General features: G+C 40.9%; 1 protein-coding gene across 1 annotated transcript in view; it reads left to right on the top strand.

Moving 5' to 3' along the window:
- Positions 1-19,558, top strand: part of LOC309635476 (uncharacterized protein) — a 489,295-nt gene that overhangs the window by 438,252 nt on the left and 31,485 nt on the right. The window contains exon 2 of the transcript XR_014248845.1: positions 17,840-17,936. The gene's annotated coding sequence lies outside the window, so the exon portion shown is untranslated. The remainder of the gene's footprint in view (positions 1-17,839; positions 17,937-19,558) is intronic.

A 19,558-nucleotide genomic window follows, 5' to 3' on the forward strand; every position in this document is an offset into this window, starting at 1 on the left:
AAGAGCACTGTCGGTGCCTTCCCTGAGCTGAAGCTGCTCACAGGGTTCCGGGAAGAGTGAGGGACCGGTGTGGCTAGAGGAGGGGAGTTGTGAGAGATGAGGTTGCCATGGTGTCAGAGAGGTGTATAGGAGGCACGTGGACAAACGCAAGGTGTTTGGGTTTTATTGTCAATAAGATGAAAAACCACTGGAGGATAGTAAGCAAAGAAGTAACGTGACCTGACTTAGGTTTTGAAAGGACTGTGTAGGCTGCTATATGGAGATGAAGCAGATTGGAAGGAAGAAAGGACAGGAAAGGGGGGAGCAACTGGGAGACTACAGGATGTGGGTGGTCGTTGTGCAGGAGGTAAGGAATTGGATTCCGGGGACATCCTGAAGGTAAAGCAAACTGGATCTGCTTATTTATTGGATGAGTGGTATAAAGAGAGGAGCTGGGGAGCAAGGAAGGATGACTCCGAAGTCTTGGCCTGGATAACTGCAGTAACGGAATGGCCTCTTACCCCAGAATCTTTACTCTTGTCTCCCGCAGTCAGGATCGCATTACCTATGATCACATCTTCTTTCCTTTGCTGGCTGACGCTGCTCATAATGTTGCCCAAAGCCCTCCTCACCCTGGACCACTGTCATAGCCTCCCAGCCAACACAGCCGCGCCAGTCCCTCCACCCTGTCTGCCTCCAGGGTGAACCAGATGCTGTGTTACCTCCAAAGGCTTCTGTCAAATTAGAATAAAAATGAAACTCTTTGTCCTGGCCTAAGTCTCCCACCACTTCTCATACCACTCAGCCGCCGCTCTCTCCTTTCCCTTCTCGTAACACCACTAACCACTGTCTCCCGAGGCTTGACACCTGCTGTTCCCGTGGTCTCCACACCTTTCCCTCAATACTTTAATTTAACCTCATCTTCCAGGTTCCATTTCTACTGTTGCCTGCTCAGAGAGATTACTTTATTGGAAGGAGTACCCCGTTACTACCTACATGTACCCTTAGAGCTCCTGTATGCATTTGTAACTAATGGCCTTACCAACTGGTTAGTTCATCTGTTTCCTGGCTACTCCCCCCTGAGATGGACAGAGAGCATCTGTTTTGCTAAGCACCGTATCATCAGCTTCCATAACGCCTGACACCTAGTAGAGAGGCCATGACTAGAGGGTGAGTGGAAGATCATGGGGCACATTAAAATGTAATTGTAAACACCAAAGACATAAGAAAAAATGAAATTTTACCCATGTCTCCAAATACATTGCTGATATAATTTTGGTGCAAATCCTTCTGAAATCTTTCTTACAATGATGCTTTTCCCACAGATGAAAACATACTGAATGTGAAGTTTCATAATTTTAAAAAATGTAGAATTAAATTGTGAGCACCATCACACAAAGAATATGCTAGTAATAATATACTAGTAATCGTTTATTTCCATTAATGTGCACATCGCGTTTTGTACGTGATGTGTAATATATAAAATGTGATAGTATTATTAATGTGTCGTATAACATTGTGTACCATAATTTAAAGTACAGATATTTTTAGATGTTTAACCTCCACTCCCCCAATTTTGGAGTTTATAAACAGTATTTCACAGAACAAACTTATCTAAGCACACGTTTCTAGTTTTTACCTGGCGTATATACCTAAAAGTAGGTTAGTTTGATTATTTCGTATTAGACTTTTACTTATTAATTTGCAGGAGTTTTTTTTTTAATTTGAAGATTAAAAACATAGACTCTTTGCCTGTATTATACACTGTCTTCAGTTTTCTGCTTACTTCTATTATGATTTATAGTGAGTTTCTTTGTATACAACTTTTCTATTTTTATTTAGTAAAATCTATTAACGATATTCGTCATTTGCCTTTGATGTTATTCTTAGAGGGTTTCCCCAGCTTGATATTTAACATACATTTGCCATAGTTTAATTGTTTATTTGATGTTTTTATTTATCACTTAACTCATAATCCATCAGAAAATTTTTGGTGTGTATCGTGGTGTGAGCATCTAAATTATGTTTTTCTGTAGTGGTGTACCAATTGCTTAATTTTTCTTTTAATCTTTCAGTGACTAAAAGATATCATATGTATTATTCAGATGCTTTGTTGAATGTCTTGGGTTTCTGTTGATTGCCTATTATCGTCTTTTCTTATTTTACTGCATATTTTATATTATTTTATGATCCCCAAATAAAATGTAATATATGATAGTTCAAGTCTGTGAATTTGGGCAAGTTACTGAATCAGTATTCTTGTCTGCAAAATGAAGATAATTATGTCTACCTCATAGTCTAGTTATGATTACATTATATAATGCATATAAAGTGTTTATTTCCTTCAGTGAAAATTATGGCTTTGCTCAAAAGAATTCTGCAGATTACTTACTAAATTTTTATAATACATATGATACTGGAAAGGGAGGTTTTTTTTTAAATCTTTTCCAAATGGTTACTTCTGAATGGTAGGATAAATCTTTAAACATGACTGTATGTAAACTAGCTTCCTTAGATTATTTCACTCTTTCTAAATTTGTTGAATAAATTCTTTTGATTTGCCAAGTAATCAGTCACCTCTTCCATCTTCCTATAGGTATGTTTGTCATATTTATTTCTCTTGGCTTCTTGCACTGACCTTAGCAATGTTAAATAACAGCAATGCCCCTGAGACCCTTTGGGGCTCTAGTGGAGGTGTCACTAGTATGTTCCTTTAACATAATGATGGTTGTTGACTTCAAACAGAGGGCTTATTCTTTTTTTTAAATATTTATTTATTTATTTATTTATTTATTTATTTATTTGGCTGCATCGGGTCTTAGTTGTGGCACTCAGGAGCTTTGTTGCGGCACGTGGACTTCTCTTTAGTTGTGGTGCGTGGGCTCTCTAGGTGCAGAGCGTTAGCTTAGTTGCCCCTAGGCATGTGGGATCTTAGTTCCCTGACCAGGGACTGAACGTGTGTCCCCTGCATTGGAAGGCAGATTCTTAACCACTGGACCACCAGGGAAGTCCCTGAGGGCTAATTCTTATCTTCCTAGTGGTCTACAATAAAATAGTATATTTGATGCAAATCTTCATCAAATACCTTTTCTGCTTATCTTTCTGATAATCATATTGACCTTTTTTTTCTCTATTAAAGTAATTACATATTAGGATTTCCAAAATTTTTAAATTCCTTTGACTTGTTGCTTTATTGGGATTAATACTTACATGTCTATAGTATATCATTTTAAACGTTTTGAAATATTTTATTTATGATTATACCCACACACATTCATAGTGAGATTAAGTTGCAGGTTTTCTTTTGGTGCTATCTTTTTTTCAAGTTTTGCATCAGTTTTACCCTAGTTTTATACTGCTCATTGAGAAATTTGCATTAATTTCTTATATGTTGACAGTTTAAATAGTGTTGGAAAAAATTCTTTCGAAGAATGATTTGGTTTAAACATTTATTTTGGAGGAAGTTCTTTGACAACTTTTGTCATCTTCTAACATAGTTAATGGCCTATTTCCCTTTTCTAACTTTTCATGAATAAGTGTTGGTAGTTTACATTTTTCTAGAAAGTCATGCATTTATCAATGAACTGCATGTTGTTAAGCTTATAATGACATTTTGCATCCCATTGTAATTATTTCACCCATTCTTATTCTGTGTGTATATGCTACTTTGCATAATGTAATAAATTTTTTGTGTTTTTATTTTTGCCTTTTTTTGTTTTTGATTTTGTACTGCCAGAGACATATCCATCTTATTTCTCTTTTCTAGGAATCGGGTCGTTGACTTTTTACTTTTATTACGTCTTATTCTAATTCATTAATTTTTGGTTTTATTTTTATTACCTGTTTTCTATGCCTTTTCTAGGAAGGTCTCATTGTTCTTTGCTTCTAGAATTGAATAAAAGTTTATTTCAGGGTTTCCCTGGTGGCGCAGTGGTTAAGAATCTGCCTGCCAGTGCAGGGGACACGGGTTCAATCCCTGGTCCTAGAAGATCCCACATGCCACGGAGCAACTAAGCCCGTGTGCCACAACTACTGAGCCTGCGCTCTAGAGCCTGTAATCCACAACTACTGAGCCTGCGTGCTTCAACTACTGAAGCCCATGCGCCTAGAGCCTGTGCTCCACAACAAGAGAAGCCACCGCAATGAGAAGCCCACGCACCGCAACGAAGAGTAGCCCCCACTCGCAACTAGGGAAAGCCTGCATGCAGCAATGAAAACCCAACACAGCCTAATTAATTAATTAATTAAGTAGAAAAAAAATTTTTTTAAATAGATGCAATTGATCCTAGAGTTCTGCTACATCGTCACACTTCCCAAATTAAAAAAAAATTTTTTTTATTTCATTAATTTTTTCATATTTAGTAGTAAATTTTATAAGCATACAAACTTTCTTGAATATATAGTTTCATATGAGATAATCTTTGAACTATAATGACAGCTCAACACTAATTAATTTTGAAACAAATCTTCAAAGTTAATTTTGTTCTCTGCCCCAGTCAAAATTAAAAGTTAAAAAATAAATATTTGGAGCTTTTTCCTTAACTCTTTGTTATTTATTTTTAAATGCATTGTTTTTATAATTATAAGTCCGTATTTTGTCAAAAGTTATTTAGTATTAAGTATTTGGTTTGTTTACATTATAATTAATCAATTGCAACTTAATAGAATTTCTACTCTTGGGATCAGTGAGATTCTCTTTTTTATTATTGGATATGGTCTCTGTATAAATGTTATATTGGCATCAAAAAAGTATGCTTTTTTTTTTTTTAACAATCATTCTTTAATTTTATTTATTTATTTATTTATTTATGGCTGTGTTGGGTCTTGTTTCTGTGCGAGGGCTTTCTCCAGTTTCGGCAAGCGGGGGCCACTCTTCATCGCGGTGCGCGGGCCTCTCACTATTGCAGCCTCTCTTGTTGCGGGGCACAGGCTCCAGACGCGCAGGCTCAGTAATTGTGGCTCATGGGCCTAGTTGCTCCGTGGCATGTGGGAGCTTCCCATACCAAGGCTCGAACCCGTGTCCCCTGCATTGGAAGGCAGATTCTCAACCACACTGCACCACCAGGGAAGCCCAAAAAAAGTATGCTTTTTATAAGTATTTTCTATAGTTATATATTTGATATATATGTATTAGTGAAACGTTAATTAATGAAGTTCTCCATACCTTTTTTTAAAATTTTGTCTGCTTAGTGTGTCAAAGACTGAAATTTGTGTTTTGGACTTTCACTATAATTATGGTACTGTCAAATTCTCCTTGGTTTTCTAACAGTTTTTCCTTTATATTTTTCAATGTTTTATTATTCATTTCATGAATATATGTCTTCCTTGTGGATTATTCATTTTAAAATATAAAAAAACTCTCTTGGTATCTGTTTATGCTTTTGCCCTCCCATTTTATCTTGTCTGTTATTAATTTTGCTACATCTGCTTTCTGCATTTGCATTTGTCTAATCTCTAGTTGCTCTTCCCTTCTGCGTTTCTTTTCCCAGCTATTTTGAGATATAAATGACAAAATTGTAAGGTATTTAAAGTGTGCAACATGATAATTATGTATATATCTATAAACACACACACACACATTGTGAAAGAATTCCCCCCATCAATTTCATTAACACATTTAACACCATATATATTTACTTTTTTTTTTTTAAGTGACAACATTTAAGTTTTACTCTCTTAGCAAGTTTTCATTACACAAAACAGTATTATCAACTATAGTCACCATGTTATACATTAGATCCTCAGACCTTATTCATTTTATAACAGAAAGTTAGTACTCCTTTACTAACCTCTCCCTATGTCCCCCACCCCCCAGCCCCTGGCAAACACTTTTCTACTCTCCCTTCTGTGGTTTTTGTTTCAGGCTTGTTTATCTGTTTGTAAATAGCTCATCTTCTAGTTTGCTCTTGTGTTTTGACCCTACCCAAGAGGTTGCTCTTCAATCATTTGCATTATTTTTATAGCTGATATATTTTGGCTTACTGCAAATCTCTTACAATTCCTTACTGTCATCTTTCTTTTTCCTTTTTCCTTCCTTCTTGATTTTTTTTTTTTTTCCTCTAACTGATTTGGAAGTTGTAGCTTTCATGGGTAAATCAAAACTGTGCTGAAGCATTCTATACAGTTAAATAAAAATCGATTTTATCCAGTTGGTGGGCAAATGCTATGGCTGGGAATGTGACAATAGCCTGGGATCTCCCCTCTGGGAGCTCCCTTTATTATCCACTGGAGTCTACACAGTTGCTCCCCCCAGTACGGAGGGGAAGATGTTCTTCATTCTCAATCTTACTTCCTTACTGTCCTCCTGACACTCTGTTCTGTCTTATGTGCCAGGTAATATAGATCCATCATTATTTTAACCTCCTATTTAAAAAAAAATTAAACCTACCCAAAAGTTGTACGAATAATACAATGGACACCCACATACTGTTTACCTAGATTGGCCAAATGGTAAGATTTTCCAAATTTACATCGTGTGTGTGTATGTGTGTGTGTGTGTGCCAAATCATTTGATATGTGGTAATTATAATGACCCTGCATCCCTAAATACTTTAGTACAAATTTCCTAAGAACAAGGACTCTTTTAATATAACCACATCACAATGATCAAATAATGGAAATGTAATATGCCAAAATTTCTGTTACCAAATATACAACCTGTATTTGAATGTTACTAATCTTCCAGATAATGTCCTTTAGAGCAAAATAAAATATTTTTTCTTCTGGAGGACACCACCTTAGCCAGCTGACCAAAGCTACCATCATCAGTATTGGGATAAAACCATTTTAAGAGTTCTCATCACAAGGAGAATTTTTTTTCTTTTCTTCTTTCTTTTCTTTTTATTGTATTGAAGATGGATGTTATCTGAATCTATTTTGATAATCATTTCACAATATATGTAAATCAGACCTTCATGTTGTATGCCTTAAACATATACAGTAATATATATCAATTATTTCTCAATGAAACTGGAAAAAAGCAAAAAATAAACTCACACATCTCTTGATACGAGGTATTGAAAAGGATGCAACATCAGTCTATTCTTGCCAGAAATGCATAACCTGAATCTCATGAGGAAACATCAGATAAACCCAAGTTGAGTGGAATTCTACAAAACAGACCTGTAGTCTTCAAAAAATGCCAAGGTTAAGAAACACAAAGAAAGGGTTAGGAGCTAATTCAGATTAAAAGAGATGTTAAGGACCTGACAACTGAGTACAATATATTACCCTGGATGAGACTGGAATAAAATAGCTCTAAAGCAGGGGTTGGCAAACTATTTCTGTAAAGAGCCAGATCATAAATGTTTTAGGCTTTATGGACCATATGGTCTCTGTTGCACCTACTCAAGTCTGTGGTTGTAATGCGAAAGCAGCCATAGACAACATGTAAACAAATGGGGCATGGTTTTGTTCCAATAAAACTTTACTTATGAAAACAGATGGTGGGCGAGCTGTAGTTTGCAAACCCCTACTCTAAAGGGCATTACTGGGGAAATCGGCAAATTTGAATATGGACAGAGAGCTAGATAATATTTTTTTTTTATTTTATCAGTGTTAAATTTTCTAAAAATTGATAACTGTGTGATAGTTATGTGAAAGAATGTCCTTCTTCTCTTCAGATATACACACTCAGATATAGAGGGAAAATTATGTATGGATAAATAGATTAAATAGATTGATCAATAAATCTTTCATCTATATCCAAGTGCTAATCTAGGGTCATGGCTTTAATGGGAAATGATTTCTCCCCTTTTCTTTCTTTTTTATGGTTTTGATGTTTTTGAAGAATCAAACTGTTTTTTTTTTTAGACTATCCCTCAATTTGCATTTATCTCGGGATTAGATTCAAGCTATACATTTTTGGTACAACTACTATAAAAGCAATATTCTGCTCTATTCAGCACATCAAACCAGGAGGCACATGATGCCAATTTATGCCTTTATCAGTGAGGTTAGCATTGATCACTCGGTAAACAAGGGGTTTTCCAGATTACTCCACTGTAAAAGTAATTTGGTTCCTCATTCTTATTATTTTAAAATTTATTCAAACAGCCTTCCTAGTGAGATCTGACAACTTCCTCTGTTCAGAGGAGCCATCATTTTTTGTATTTCATACACTTGCATAAAAGAACCATCTGCATTGTGTCGATGATCTTCAAACTCTATAGATGCTTGTGAAATCTTCTTGTAAGAGTTGACATTCGTTTCTGCCACATTAAAAATTCTTTCCATTATATTTTCATGTAAAAGTGCAACACAGAGGCCAGGCCTCTTCGTCATGTGGGTGGGCCCCTTGTTGAGGCCCAGTATGCTTAAGAACACACTCTTGTATTTAAAGGTTGTTGTGTGAATAGCAAATAACTTCCACAGCTGGGTGTGAGGTGATGGCATTGATTCATAGAGCTTTCAGGACTGCTATGATTTGCATTACTATAGTTGGAAGGTTTTATTAAAAGTTATACATTATAATAACCTAGTTTTTTTTAATGAATATGGGTCTTAAGATATTGATGTACCAGCTACACAGCTAATTAAGAGTCCTGAAAATAAGAAATACCAAGTTTAAGGTTTTCAATGTTTTAAATGACTTTTAGAACTGAGAATGTATAGGTTTGGTTATGAATGTGGTCCACCAAAATGATTTTCTTTGCTTCAGCTGCACACCTCACGGGGCACTAGTAAGCAAGCTGGGATCCAGAGAGCTCAGGCACATGCAAATCTGTCATCATATCTACTTTAAAAATTGGGCATCCTGGCACAGTGATGGGCATATGATAAGTTGCATGTGAAATGAATAAATGAATATGCTCATTAAAAGAGAGGAAGTCTTAACTCCAAACAGAGCAATGGGGTTAGTAGTGTGGGTACATCCTTCCTGAGGAATTAGGCAACATGATGTGCTTAGCTGTGATGGAAAAGGCCAAGCACCTTGCAAAGCCAGTGGATTAAGAGAATTCTCAAGCTCAACACATTGGAGATGAAATAGGAAATCATTTGATGTTCCTTCACCTTGATGGATGGGACCATGTAGTACATTTTGGCTTTGAAAACAAATATACCCAGAAGAGTGAAAGGGAGGTGACTACTGAAAGAGAGTAAACTCAGAAGTCACTGTCCTTCCAATTATCTTCAGAAGAGATAAAGATTTATTGAAGGATGTTTGTTCAGGATGATCAATGTTTTCCTGTCTGGCTCTGGGTACCCAGCAGAAAATTTTCATTTTCTGTAGTGAACGGAAGATACCAATTTATCTCTTTTTCCAGAGGCTGCGCTTTGCTGGAGGGGCAGAGAGTGAGCACACCTAACTCAGGCTCTTCCATCATGATCTTCATACAGTGGGGTTTGATAAATTCTCCTTATGAAAATATCCTGCAGTGCATTGGCTTCCTACAGGAAGTTTTGGTGGTTGTTCCTCTCAGACATGGGCCAGCAGAACACTTGGGCAGAAGTGAATGTGGGAGGAGTGGGCAAGGGTGCTGAGGTACAGCCAGAGCACACAGTTACTTGTCCGGCTCTGAGATCTGTGGGACAGAATCAGTGCTGATCAAAATTTAACCTGAGAAGCCCAGAGCCACTCCAGCAGTAGCCAGGGAACCAAAGCTTCTAGCTGGAGCTGAGTTGTAAGATGAGGGTGGTGGGACAGGACGCAGTATAGCTGTTTCTTTTGCTCTCATTGGCCAGCCATGTGTTGACGAGCTTTCATCCCCAGAGCAATGCTCACTCCCAAATGCCCACTCTGTTTCTGCAACCCAAGTCTAGGCAGCGATCCTCACTGTGGTCTGACAGAAGGCGGGGACTTTTGGCAACTACTTGTGGTAGGAAACAAAAAAAGGTTTTCCAGCATGATGTTCCTGATGCTAATGGGGATTTCCACTCCCCTGGGAGCCTGCATCCCTTCCTCATTCCTGTCTACGCATCCACCTTAACTATTCTTCCTTTCTCAGAGACCCCGCTACACTGTTAAAGGCCCTGGGTAGCTGCACCTCTTCTCCATGTATGTGATTTGCTTCTAACCCAATTTTCCATCTGAGTTAACAAGACCAAGTGAGGTGAAGCAATTTGACCTTGATCCCCAGTGAGCCTGGGACTGAGTCTGCATTTAGCAGAGAACTCACCTCTTGCCTCCCAGGGCTGCTCCCAATAGCCACTATGTCCCTGAGCCTTTCGGCTGCGCTTGGATGTGGGTGAGATTAATATCTACTTAAGCACCAGATGGATGTTTGCCAACCCATATCACCTGCCAGGCCATGCTGAAGAGTCCTTCATCCCTCCTAAGCCAGGCACCATCAATTCTTCCATCCATCCATCCATCAACTTTTGTAAGTTAGTAAGACAAAGTTTCCAAAGGGCATGCTTGTCCCTCACAGTGCGGTGGGAGGTGGTCTGTGGCTCAAGGCAGTCCATTCAGTTCGGCAGAAAACCTCTGGCAGAGACTGGATTTAAGGGGACAAGGATTTCCCCTAGAAAGAGGTATGTGGCAGTAACTAGGCAGGAATTTCAGACCCCAGAAAAGTATGGAGAGCAGGAAAGCAAAGTAAGAAATGAGGCAAAGGTACAAATGCATTGCATTGGGAATGTATGGTGGAGATCAGTAGAAGCTCGCACTCTACCACGGATAAAGCAACAATCCAGGGTTAGAGCAGTGGGACAAATCCAGTCCCTGTCTGCAAAGGCCTGGCCTGCTGAAACTCAGCTGGCTTTACTTAGGGCCTGGATGGCCTGGATGTGAAGGTTCCAAGCCTCGAGGACTCAGAGGGAGTGTGATTGCTGAGGTCAGAACCCAACACAAATGTGAGAAGATAAGCGCAAAAGGGAGTCATCTGTTCCAGGGAGGGGAGAACAGGTGGCAGGCAAGTGGTCCCGGCAAAAGGCTGAGATGGACTCAGGTATCCAGAGTGGACATTCAGGTAGAGGGTAGGCAGACAATTGGCAGATGGGTGGCAGCTGGTGTCCGGCACTCATACAGGTGGGCAGCCAGATGGTTCCCATTGTAAAGATAGCTGGCAACGCCTGACTATGGTCTACATGAGGTCCAGGCAAGTCACTGATGGGATCTGAGCTCAGCAGAGACTCAGGTGAACAGAGAGGTGGCACCACAGGATGGCCAGGCATTCAGAGAGCATCGTGGAACCCCGCCAAGTCCATGTATCCCTCACTATCCAAATTGTCTGCTATCCAAACTCAAGTATTGAACAGGGTTGGGTGGGTAGGAATTCTTGGATCAGGGACCCAGTCTCATGAAGATTGAGTTCCATAGAGTAGATTATCCTGAAACTGGAAAGACTGGGAAAGACCTCGATGCCAGGTTAGTGAATATAGGTTTCCTAAATAAGTGCTACATGGCCTTTACTGGTAAGGTCTCAGTCCTATGAGAGGTCAGACAGGCTATAATGTCTGGAGCCACTGGACAGTGTACCATTTAAGATTCCAGTTCCTTGTACACCTGTTCCCCATCCTGTAAGAGGCTCTGTTTGTGACAGAGCAAACAACAAGGGCTGGGCGTAGCTGGGGGTCGAGCCATCACCAACTCTGTGGTCTCACGTGGCTCGGCCAAGCCTGGCTTCCACACAAACTCTTTGGCCTCACATGGCCCTGTGGCTCCCCGCTCTGCTCTCTTTCAGCTCCTTAAATGGGTCACACTGTCTCCTTCCACAGGGTCTTCATACTTGCTTTTCTACCTGCCTAAAACCATCCTCCCTCTCCCCTTCACCACCTCTGCATCCTTTAGACCTCAGCTCAGCCATCACCTCCTTTGGGAAGCCTCCTCTGACCCCCTGAGGAGACATACACTCCCTCCGAGAGCACCATGGCGAGCACTTACTTGTGACAGTTGTAACCATATATCCATTCTTGTGACTGTCTGATTAGTGTGCAGCCCCTTCCCTGAGCTGTAATGTCACTTATTTCATTCACTCCAGCTTCCAGAACAGGACATGATCCCCTGTAGATGTCCAGTGAAGGGCTGTTGAATGAATGAATGAATGAATGAATGAATGAATATCCTTGGGGAGCACACTCACAGCCTCAAGCTTATATTTACATACATGCACAATGTGGGCAATGAAAGTAACCTGCCAGCATGATCGTGGTGAGGATTCAATCATAAAGCATCTATATATATCCTCCCAGGGTGCCTGGCACACGGTGGCACCCCTTACCTTCCAGTTCTTTTGTTCTGTTCTTCCCAGTACCCAAGACAGATGAGGCCTCCTTTCCCCTGCCTGGGGCTCTAATCTGCACTTAGCCTTGAGAGAGACACAGCGTGCTAAGGGTACTGATTAGGGTGCCAAACTGACCTATAGCGTGGCCATGGCAAGGCTTTATTTCTCTTAAGCCTCAGTTTTCTCACCTGTAAAGTGGGGATTTTAATTATACGTGCCTCACAGGGTTGTCATTGATGATACATGGCACAGTGCTTAGAACAGTCTCTGACGTGAGATTTGGGAATTGGTGGTGGTTGTTACTGTATATATCTTTATATCTCTGTCACAGGGACCCAATTAGACACTCGTGAGAAAGGAATTCTTAGGAAAGTCTCCTATCAGCAGCGCTGCCCTGCATATGGATTTAACTTCAGGTGATCTCTACAGGTCTGGAATTAGAACCAGGACAATTAATGAGCCTCCTTTGAGCAGGGCAGGGTTAAGCTCTGCCTTACCCCAGTGGAGATGGAATTTGCTTAAGCTCTATCTTATGATGGGGCATGGTCACCTGCTCTGCAAGCTGCATGGTACATTGGTCCCAAAGACTTCAGTGATTCTTCAGTATTACTAGGGTCAAAGAGGAATATTGAGAGCAACTGAACCATATACACTATGCAATGAATGATAGGCAATTATACATAGCTGCTTTGGGTGCACACACACATATGTACTCATCAAGCTATAATTAGTTTGCTTTGGGATTCTCTGATTATTATCTCTGATAATAATTATTATCTCTGATCATTCCCTCAACACCAAATTGAAGAGCTGCTTGATCTTCTTGGTCAATTATCGCCAAAGGAAATCTCTCTTCCTTAGTAATGTTGTCTTCCTCTTCTCTGCTTCTCCCTAGTTCACTCACTTTTCCATTTTCACTATTGCAGATTAAAAAGATACTGTAGCCTTTGAAACCAAGGGGACCAGAGCTCAGATGACTTCTGTGCCATTTATGAAGTCTATAGCCTCTGGCTAGTTGTTAAGCTTTCTGGGTCCATTTCCTCCATTAGAGAACCAGAATAACAATAATCGCCCTAATAGTATTGGTATAAAGATTAAATGTCATCATTAAGGTAAAACACCTTGAAACATGCCTGGCAAGAGGAGGCAAAGTAAGTGATAATTCTCTGTTTTCTCTTCCATATTTTAGTGCACTTTGGACTCATCTCATATTTACTTCAGGGTTTTATACTAACTACAGAAAACTTTTCAACCGCCCTTTCTCAAAGTTTGGATTTTAATCTAGAACCTTCATCAGCCACGTAAAAAAGCTCTCACTGCTGCTGCTCCTATTTTGCTATTCTTCAGAACTGTGCACTTCTTGAATTTGGGTACATCTCCTCTGCCTTAATTCTAAATTGATTATTTGAAACAGATTTGGTTTCTCTTTTTCTCTCTGCATCATTTTGGGAGGAGGAGATTTTGGATTGCCATGGCTTTTTGTGGCAAGAGAACCACTTTCAAATTAAATGCCCATTAAAAATTTCCCTCTAGTTGGCAAAGTCATTGCAAATTTCAAAGATGGCCCTAAGTAATTTAACCATCTCTTGCATTGCCATAGTGATACAGACAGAGCAAGAAGTAGCTACTATTCATACTGTATTTGGACCTGAACCCTCTTGTGCTTAAAACTGAGAAGAGGGTCCATATGTTTGGCCTGGAGTGGCAGGGGCTTTGGAAATCAACCATTGTAGTTGGCAGGGGTGTGGATCCCTGGGCTGGTCAGGGTGGAGTGTTCACATAATTGAGAGTAATTATGTTGACAAAATGGGGAAGTGTAAGGGCACTTCATAATTACAAACAGATGTGTTTGAAGAATGGCAACCAGTCTTTCAGGGGCCCCACAGACCGATGCTTCAGCACAAACTCACATCCCCAGTGGGACAGAGAGGCTTCAGCACCTCTGATGACCCAAACATGGCAAGCCAGAGTGATTGAGCTACTTTCAAAGAAAACTGTACACCAGGAAATCAGATGAGGAGGGTAGTATAGTAAGAAAAACATCAGTTTTAGAACCAAATGGTCTAGTTTAAATAGCAGATATACTACTTAATAGCTGGGGGATTTCACGGTAGCTATATGAACAATCTATCTTGCTTTCCTTATCTCTAAAATGGGTAGAATAATACCCACCTTGTGGAGTTGTTAGTAGAACTTATACAGTATAGGTAAACTGTCTAACACATAACAGGCACACAACAGTTGCTAGTCCAACCAACATCATCGTTGTAGTCTCCTACCTGATCTCCCTGCTTCTATTCTGACCCCAGGATTTTCTGTTCTCTGGAGGAATTTTTTAAACGTAAGTCAGAACACACACTGCTCAGAACTTTCTAATAGCTTCCCATTACACTTGGACTAAAATCCAGGATCTTCCTCCAGTAAGATCTGGGCCCAGCTCTTGGGGCTCTCCAACCTCCACTGTTTCCACTTTCCCTGTTTCTAGTGCCTGCCACCCAAGATTTTCTCTTGGTTCTTTAAGCATGTCAAGTTTGTGCCACAGATGTTTGCATTCTTGGCTACTTCTCATCACTCATTTCCCAGCTTCAATATGATAACTCAATAGAGACTTTCCTCGACCACTGTCTTGGCTGTGTTTCCTAGAAATAGAGCCTGAGAGAAGGGTTTGGGAGCACACGCTTTGTTTAAAGTGTATACGTAGGAAAAACCTACAAAGGGGTGAGGGCAGCAAGGAGGGCAAGAGAAAAAGAGAACCAGGACATGGTCTGAGATGTGATCTTAGGTAATGTCTACCTTGGCCTGATCTATGGGTTGTTGTGATGGTCGTGGGGGATCTGGAGGGTAAATCATTCCTCATAGGTGGCCGGGCTTGAAGGAAGGAGCCAGGCTTTTGTACCACTGTATCAGTCCATCACTGGCTGACTCCAAGGCATCTCCTACCAACCAAGGACAATTTTCCTGAGAAGGTCTCACATTTAAGCCAGTGGCCACAGGATTATCCTCCAGCAGTTGGAGGATGTGTGCCCTGGCTTGCCAATAGGATCTAGCAGGGCATCAGCTCACCTGCTGCAACCACCTGGCCCAGCATTGCCATCTACACACTGTCACATAAACCTAGCTTAACTTTTGGCTTGCATTTACTCTCTGATATTTTTCTTGCTTAATTACTTGTTGATTTTTCTGTCTCCCTGACTAGAGCATAGGATCTTGAAAGCAGTTACTTTGTCTGTTTTGTTCATAGCTACATCTCTAGACTCTAGAACAAAGGCTGGTTTAATGAGTGAGTGTTGATTGCCATCCACCTTCTCCTGGAATGGGGAAAAACAATTGTGTTCAGACAAAGAATGTGTTAAAAGCAAAATGAGAGGACCGACTTGTCCATTGTCCTTGTCATGGTTACCTGCTCCCTGGAGTTCCTTTGTTTCCTCGGCCATTTTCATGTTCCATCAGTGAAAAGTAAAGTTGGCTGCTTTTTTTAAAAAACAAAAAGCATTCCACAGAAACTTGCTTATAAACCATGTTTTCTGAAACGATGATATGTGTCACCAGGGAGGCAAAGTCAGCTCTCAGCACTTATCCTGAAATATTTACAGAACAGATTTGAAGAAAGGGAAGGGAAGAGCTGTCCCCAGAAGCTTATTTCCACAGTTTCTTTAATATGACTCCCCCTCCCCCCAAAATATTCCCCAACCAGTTAATTGCTACTGGGGCCAAATTTTATGGAGTAAGTATTTTCTGTGGATGAAGTGGTTCTCCCCCCAGATCATTCATGGGTATCAAAGCACAATCTGTTATGTGCGGTACTGTTGTTGTCTCCCTCTCCCTTTTCGTCTTTGGGGAAAGGAGATTATGGCCAAATAGCAACATGTTAGAGGATTAATAAGATAATGAGATGTGTACTTCTGTCTCATACCGTCTCTACACAAATCACACACACACAACCCCCGCTGAAAGAGGATGGCTGCCAACAGCTTTTGTAGCAGCCTTTCTGAAGGTTCCAGCTTCCCATGGACCCTCTGGCCATCAAAAATTCAGATTGTCTAACAAATTCCGGACCATTTAAATAAGGAGCCAGAGGCATGAGGAAAATACGGCAATACAGTTGCATGTAGGAAGGCATGAGAAGAGAGTCATGAGACCTGGGGCAGTGTAATGTAAAATAATTCAATGCTATTGCATGTAGAAGTCATGAGGCCTGGGACATTGTAATATAAAATAATACAATGCTATTTGGAGGCCTTGCAAAGCATCAAGCATTGTGCTAAGCAATTTCAAACATTATATCATTGGATCCTTTTCAAATGCTGTGAGATACACAGTATGTTTGTTTTACAGGTAAGGAAACTGATATACATATAGGGTACGCAAGCTATCCTATATCACACTCTTGGTTTGGTGGTTATTTATTGATTTGGCCTATCCAGCAATCATTTGCCATTATTCAGGTCATAGTACCCTGATTTGCCTTTGAAAACGCATTTTCCCAATTTTTTAGTACATGTTGTATGGAAATGGGGCTGACTCCATTTCACAACCTGGGTCTGGCTAAGCAGATTGTTCCATTATCCTGACCATTTTGTGAATTCAGTATGGGCACATGGCCTTGGCCAGGCCAGTGAGACTGAGCTCCTGCATTTTCCTGAATATGTTAGGAAAGATAATAGCTCTTTCTTGTGATTGCTCGGGTAAGATAAGTGTAGCTAATTGTGATGCTGATATGAAAGAAATTAGAGACGTATGATAAAGAGAGACATATTCCCAGTGCCATAGTTATTAGCACCTGTGTTCCACCATAGCTGAAGTTGGTGCTACCCATGTGACTTTTTAGGAGGCCAACACTTTTCCTTTATTCCTTAAGACAGTTTAAGGTGGATTTCTCTCTCTAGCAGTTGGATGAGTGTTAAGATTGAATTAAATAAGTAATGGTTGACCTCAGATATTAACTTAAGAACGGCTGACCCCTCAATGCTTATGTACATAGCTGGAGAGCAGATACACTCCAAGGATCATGCAAGGGGAAAGGATTGGATATTTAATCTGCTTTTTCTATTGAACCTTTGACTATTTTAAACACAGTTCTTATTCAACTGGCTACAGAAGTAACCTAGAAGAGAAAGAATGAGACTAGGAATACAGATTGAAACACTAAAGAAACCTGGGCTTGGAATCAGTCAGTACCTGGTTCAAATCTCAGCTCTGATGCTGCATATCAAATAGAGAATTACTGAACCTCTCTGCACCATGGTTTTCTCATCAGTAAAATGTGATGATAAAACCTGTCTCATAGGGTTATTCTGAGAAATAAGGAGCTGTATTTATGTAAAGCCCTTGGCCAGTGTAGCCACCCTATAAATATTAGTTCCCCATCCACCCTCAAGTGCAACCTATCTGACTCTGACTACCGAAGCTCACAAATACTGACATAGGGAAGTGGTTAGGAGCTTTCCACCATGTCCATCCACAAATAGTAGTTCCTGGTTTTAGGACAAGTAACTGAGGCATGTTTGGGCTCATTCTCTAGGGATTTGAATAACTAAGTATATGTGTACTTTATAGAGTCTTTGAGGGAAGGCACGTTTCTAAACAAAACCACCCTAACTGATAGAAAAATCTTGTTTCAGCCAAATAACTGAAGTGTCTTTGACACCTTGTCAAATAACTGATTTGACTGATTTGTCTCTCCCCTCTGAATAAAGGTTGTGTGGATGGATCAAGCCAAGGAGATTTCTTGACAACTTATAATAATAGCAGGACCATCCTTCATCTCCACGCTGGCCCCTGAACAGGAAACAGGTGTGTACAAGGTCATCTGCACTCCAAAGAGTCCTTTAAAGTCAATGACATGTGGTAATGAAAAACTAGTTAGAGTTAGGGCGTAGATAATGACTGGAAAAAAGTCTAGATAGAGGTGTTTCCTGAAGAAAGGGGTGATGCCTTTATCATCTTCCTGCTGTGGGTCTCTGGGTCCAGTCAAAGGCCATGTGCATAGCAGTGAGGAATAAAACTGCGAGGGGATGGATGGAGAGATGACCAGATCCCAGACCTGGCTGCAATTGTTAGAGTCCACTTAACCAACATGTATTTATTGAGGGCCCACTATGTACCAGGAAGTGTTCTAGGCGCTGGGATGCAGATAAAACTCCCATCCTCATAGAGCTTAAAATGGAATGTGAGGAGACAGACAAAATAATTAAAACATGTAGTATGTTAGAACATGATAAGTACTGTGAACAAAACAATAAGGCAAGGAAGGGGAAATCAGAATGATAGATGCCAGAGTACAGGAGGCAAAAACTGCAATTTAAAATGGAGTGTTTGCTGAAGACCTCAATGAAAAGGCGGTGTTTGAGGGGGGAAAAAAAGGAAATGAAGAAAAAAATAAAACGCTGGATTTCTGGGAGAAGAGCATTCCTCGAAGTAGAGGCCTGCCTAGCATGTCGGCAGACAGCAAGAAGGAGTCAAGGGGCAGAGAAGACAGTAGGAGGTGGGGTCAGGTCGTGAGTAGCCTGGGATGGAAAGGGGAGAGGCTGGGATATTGAAAGCCTTTTCCTCCTTGGAAGAGAGGAAGACATAAGCCAGTTCAGAGCGGCTCTTACTTCCGCTTAATGAGTCCCTCTGTTGCCGCTGCTCTGAGAATAGACTCTGGAGGCTCAGGAAGAGGGGGAGCAGGACGTGGGCAGGGGAGCAAGGCAGGCAGTTACTACAGCAATGCAGGTGGCCCATGAGAGTGACTTAAACAGAGAAGATGGCAGTAAGGATGAAGCGTGGCTGGCTTACAGAACGTGTTAGACTGTGCTCAGCCTTCGCCTATAGACAGGGGTAAAACAGGTGGTCATCCTGCTGGAACAGACCCGAGAGAAAAGTTCTAGACTTGAATAAAATTGACAGTGTCTCTGGTCAAGAACCTTAAGGCCGTTTGGCAAAGTGCCATGTTGGAATCATAGGCAAGAGTACACGTTTATAATTCCTCTAGCCCTGGAAGTGAGGCAAAAAGGAAATGAAGGAAGTGGGGACATCTGTGAGCGAGGCATGGCCAAGGGCGGTGACTGGTGTTTGGGGGCGGGGGTGTTACAGAGCCCCCCTTGAATGTCCTCTGTGCACAGGATGCAGAAACAAGAGGCTTCACGGAGCCCCAGCGGGTGAGAGAGGGTGTCAGCTGTGGAGCACCTCTGAGAAACAAGGTGGAAATGGGGTCTGCAGGGAACGGCAGTCTCCCCAAGTCTGCGGGCTGCATTTTGTGCTCTTCGGGAGGCGTTTCAGGTGGGGGAGGTGTGAATGGGGAGGACGGTGGATGCCAGGGGCCGGCCTCATCCAGGTTTTCTTTTTGTGGGAAATCAGAAGGAACATATAAAGTGGCTCCTTCTCCTCCGGAAAATGATACTGATTGAAGATGATCCTCCCAAATTTCATTGCAG

The sequence above is a fragment of the Balaenoptera borealis genome, assembly GCF_965194805.1.
Source record: "Balaenoptera borealis genome assembly, chromosome: 10".
NCBI lineage: Eukaryota > Metazoa > Chordata > Mammalia > Artiodactyla > Balaenopteridae > Balaenoptera > Balaenoptera borealis.